General features: G+C 36.8%; 1 non-coding gene across 1 annotated transcript; it reads right to left on the minus strand.

The window, feature by feature from the left end:
* Positions 1-3,538: 3,538 nt before the first annotated feature.
* LOC130984516 (small nucleolar RNA R71) lies at positions 3,539-3,642 on the minus strand. Its single transcript, XR_009088450.1, has one exon. It is a non-coding gene; the product is annotated as a small nucleolar RNA R71 (small nucleolar RNA).
* Between the last annotated feature and the right edge of the window lie 1,741 nt (positions 3,643-5,383).

The following is a 5,383-nucleotide window of genomic DNA, read 5'->3' on the forward strand; positions in this document are numbered from 1 at the left end:
TATGATAAATTCACATTTTTGGACTTTACTATGAGTTTGTGTATTTTTTTGTAATTTCAGGTAATTTCTGGCTGAAATTGAGGGACCTGAGCAAAACTCTGATAGGAGACTGACAAAGGACTGCTGATGCTGTTGGAATCTGACCTCCCTGCACTCGAAATGGATTTTCTGGAGCTATAGAACTCTAAATGGCCCGCTCTCAATGGCGTTGGAAAGTAGACATCCAGAGCTTTCCAGCAATATATAATAGTCCATACTTTATTCGTAATTAAATGATGTAAACTGGCGCTCAACGCCAGTTCCATGTTGTTGTCTGGAGTAAAACGCTAGAAACACATCACAACCCGGAGTTGAATGCCCAAAATACGTTACAACTTGGCGTTCAACTCCACGAGAAGCCTCAGCTCGTGGATAGATCAAGCTCAGCCCAAACATACACCAAGTGGGCCCCAGAAGTGGATTTATGCATCAATTACTTACTCATGTAGCTAGTTTATTATAAATAGGACTTTTTACTAGTGTATTATCTATCTCTGGACGCCTAGTCCTTAGACCTTGGGGGCTGGCCATTCGGCCATGCCTGAACCTTTCACTTATGTATTTTCAACGGTGGAGTTTCTACACACCATAGATTAAGGGTGTGGAGCTCTGCTGTACCTCAAGTTTCAATGCAATTACTATTATTTTCTATCCAATTTGATTTATTCCTGTTCTAAGATATTCGTTGCACTTCAACATGATGAATGTGATGATTCGAGACACTGATCATCATTCTCACCTATGAACACGCGTGATTGACAACCACTTCCGTTCTACCTTAGACCGGGCGCATATCTCTTGGATTCCTTAATCAGAATCTTCGTGGTATAAGCTAGAATTGATGGCGACATTCATGGAAATCCGGAAAGTCTAACCTTGTCTGTGGTATTCCGAGTAGGATTCCGAGATTGAATGACTGTGACGAGCTTCAAACTCCTGAAGGCTGGGCGTTAGTGACAGACGCAAAAGAATCAAGGGATTCTATTCCAACCTGATTGAGAACCGACAGATGATTAGCCGTGCTGTGACAGAGCATTTGGACCTTTTTCACTGAGAGGATAGGATGTAGCCATTGATAACGGTGATGCCCTACATACAGCTTGCCATAGAAAAGAGTGATGAGAAGGAAGAAGGAAGAAGTACGAAAGCAGAGATTCAGGAGGAGCACAGCATCTCCATACACCTATCTAAAATTCCCACCATGGAATTACATGAGTAACTTTATCTTTATTTCCTACTTATTATTTATTATTTTAGAAAACCCAATAATCAATTATAATCCGCCTGATTGAGATTTACAAGATGACCATAGCATGCTTCATACTAACAATCTCTGTGGGATCGACCCTTACTCACGTAAGGTATTACTTGGATGACCCAGTACACTTTCTGGTTAAGTTGAACGGAGTTGTGTCCACACATAGCAAAGAGACATTATAATTATTCCATACAACAACAAAGAATACTACATTGATGTGATCACAATTTCGCCCACCAAGTTTTTGGCGCCGTTGCCGGGGATTGTTTGAGTTTGGACAACTGACGGTTCATCTTGTTGCTCAGATTAGGTAATTTTCTTTTCAAAAATCTTTTTCAAAATTTTTCTTTTCTTTTTCGTTTTTTTTCCAAAAATATTTTCGAAAAAAATTAATAAAAATCCAAAAAAAAAAATTTGAAAATCATAAAAACCAAAAATATTTTGTGTTTCTTGTTTGAGTCCTGAGTCAATTTTTAAGTTTGGTGTCAATTGCATGCTTTAAAAATTTTTTCTTGCATTTTTCGAAAATTTCATGCATTCATAGTGTTCTTCATGATCTTCAAGACGTTCTTGGTAAATCCTCTTGTTTGATCTTGATGATTTCTTGTTTTGTGTTGTTTGTTGTTTTTCATATGCATTTTTCGTTTGTTAGAGTCCATGCATTAAAGATTTCTAAGTTTGGTGTCTTGCATGTTTTCTTTGCATCAAAAATTTTTCAAAAATTATGTTCTTGATGTTCATCATGATCTTCAAAGTGTTCTTAGTGTTCATCTTTACATTCATAGTGTCTTGCATGCATCTTGTGTTTTGATAGAAAATTTTCATGTTTTGGGTCATGTTTGTGTTTTTCTCTCTCATAATTAAAAATTCAAAAATAAAAAATTATATCTTTTCCTTTTTTCTCTCCAAATTTTTGAAATTTTGGATTGACTTGGTCAAAAATTTTTTTAAAATTAGTTGTTTCTTACAAGTCAAGTCAAAATTTCAATTTTAAAATTCTTATCTTTTTAAATTCTTTTTCAAATTATTATCAAAATCTTTTTCTTATCTTTATATCAAATTTTCGAAAACTCACTAACAATTAATGTGATTGATTCAAAAATTTGAAGTTTGTTACTTTCTTGTTAAGAAAGGTTCAATCTTTAAGTTCTAGAATCTTATCTTGTAGTTTCTTGTTAGTGAAGTAAGTAATTTTAAATTTAAAAATTAAATCTTTTTATCTTTTATCATATCTTTTTCAAAAATTTTATCTTTTTCAAAATTTGATTTCAAAATATCTCATCTAACTTCTTATCTTCTAATCTTTTCAAACTTGATTTTAATATCTTTTTCAACTAACTCTTTGACTTTGTGTTTGTTTCTTATCTTTTTCAAAACCACATAACTACTTTTCCTTCTCTAATTTTAGAAAATATCTCATCTCTTTTTCAAAAATTCTTTTTTGTTTTAATTTTTAATTTTAATTATATCTTATCTTTAATTTTCGAAATTACTAACCCCTTTTCAAAAATTAATTTTCGAATTCTCCCTCTCTTCTCTTCTTCTATTTATTTATTTACTAACACTTCTCTTCACCTATCTTCATCTAAAAAAATCCAAACCCATTCTTCTTCACTCTTCTCCCCTTTCTTCTTCTACTAACAATAAGGAACCTCTTTACTGTGACATAGAGGATTCCTCTTCTTTTCTTGTTTTCTTCTCTTTCATATGAGCAGGAACAAGGAAAAAGGCACACTTGTTGAAATTGATCCTGAACCTGAAAGGACTCTGAAGAGGAAACTAAGAGAAGCTAAATTACAACAATCTAAAGGTAACCTTTCAGAAATATTAGAGCAAGAGAAGGAGATGGCAGCTGAAAATAATAATAATGCAAGGAGGATGCTTGGTGACTTTACTAAACCCACGTCCAAGTTTGATGGAAGAAGCATCTCTATTCCTGCCATTGGATCAAACAACTTTGAGCTGAAACCTCAGCTAGTTGCTTTAATGCAACAAAACTGCAAGTTTCATGGACTTCCATCTGAAGATCCTTATCAGTTTTTAACTGAGTTCTCGCAGATTTGTGAGACTGTAAAGACGAATGGAGTAGATCCTGAAGTCTACAGGCTCATGCTTTTCCCTTTTGCTGTAAGAGACAAAGCTAGAACATGGTTGGACTCACAACCTAAAGATAGCCTGGATTCCGCGGAAAAGCTGGTCACGGCCTTCTTGGATAAATTCTTTCCTCCTCAAAAGCTGAGCAAGCTTAGAGTGGATGTTCAAACCTTCAAACAAAAAGATGGTGAATCCCTCTATGAAGCTTGGGAAAGATACAAGCAGCTGACCAAAAGGTGTCCATCTGACATGTTTTCAGAATGGACCATATTAGATATATTCTATTATGGTCTATCTGAATTTTTGAAAATGTCATTGGACCATTCTGCAGGTGGATCCATTCACCTAAAGAAAACACGTGCAGAAGCTCAAGAACTTATTGACATGGTTGCAAACAACCAATCCATGTACACTTCTGAGAGGAATTCCGTGAATAATGGGACACCTCAGAGGAAGGAAGTTCTTGAAATTGATACTCTGAATGCCATATTGGCTCAGAACAAAGTGTTGACTCAGTAAGTCAACATGATTTCTCAAAGTCTGAATGGATGGCAAAATGCATCCAACAGTACTAAAGAGGCTGTTTCTGAAGAAGCTTATGATCCTGAGAACCCTGCAATGGCAGAGGTTAATTACATGGGTGAACCTTATGGAAACACCTATAACTCATCATGGAGAAATCATCCAAATTTCTCATGGAAGGATCAACAAAAGCCTCAACAAGGCTTTAATAATGGTGGAAGAAACAGGCTTAGCAATAACAAGCCTTTTCCATCATCTTCTCAGCAACGGACAGAAGCAAATTTAGTCTCTGATCTGTCAAAGGCCACTTTAAGTTTCATGAGTGAAACAAGGTCCTCCATTAGAAATCTGGAGGCACAAGTGGGCCAGCTGAGTAAGAAAGTCATTGAAACTCCTCCCAGTATTCTCCCAAGCAATACAGAAGAGAATCCAAAATGAGAGTGCAAGGCCATTGATGTAATCAATATGGCCGAATGCACAAGGGAGGAGAAGGACGAAAATCCTAGTGAGGAGGACCTCCTGGGACGTCTCTCAAGCAAGAAGGAGTTTCCTATTAAGGATCCAAAGGAATCTGAGGCTCATATCAAGACCATAGAGATTCTATTAAATCTCCTTCTGCCATTCATGACCTCTGAAGACTATTCTTCCTCTGAAGAGGATGAAGATGTGACTGGAGAGCAAGTTGCTCAATATTTAAGAGCTATCATGAAGTTGAATGCCAAGTCGTTTGGTAATGAGACTTGGGAAAGTGAACCTCCCTTGCTCATTAGTGAACTAGACACATGGATTCAGCAAACTCTACCTCAAAAGAAACAAGATCCTGGCAAATTCTTAATACCTTGTACCATAGGCACCATGACCTTTGAAAAAGCTCTGTGTGATCTGGGGTCAGGGATAAATCTTATGCCACTCTCTGTAATGGAGAAGCTGAGGATCAATGAGGTACAACCTGCCTTGTTCTCATTACAATTGGCAGACAAGTCAGTAAGACAACCCTATGGATTAGTGGAGGACGTGTTAGTAAAGGTTGAAGGCCTTTACATTCCTACTGATTTCATAGTCTTAGACACTAGGAAGGAAGAAGATGAATGCATCATCCTTGGGAGACCCTTCCTAGCCACAACAGAAGCTGTGATTGATGTTAACAAAGGAGAATTAGTCCTTCAATTGAATGGGGACAACCTTGTGTTTAAAGCTCAAGGATCTTCCTTTGTGACAAAGCAGAGTAAGCATGAAGAGCTTCTCTCAGTACAGAGTCAAACAGAGCCCCCACAGTCAAACTCTAAGTTTGGTGTTGGGAGGCCACAACCAAACACTAAGTTTGGTGTTAAGACCCCATATCCAAACTCTAAGTTTGGTGTTGGGAATTTACAACATTGACCCGATCACCTTTGTGGTTCTATGAGAGCCCACTATCAAGCTATTGACATTAAAGAAGCACTTGTTGGGTGGCAACCCAATTTTTATTTA

This window comes from Arachis stenosperma, chromosome 5 (genome assembly GCF_014773155.1).
Source record: "Arachis stenosperma cultivar V10309 chromosome 5, arast.V10309.gnm1.PFL2, whole genome shotgun sequence".
NCBI classification, from domain to species: Eukaryota; Viridiplantae; Streptophyta; class Magnoliopsida; order Fabales; family Fabaceae; genus Arachis; species Arachis stenosperma.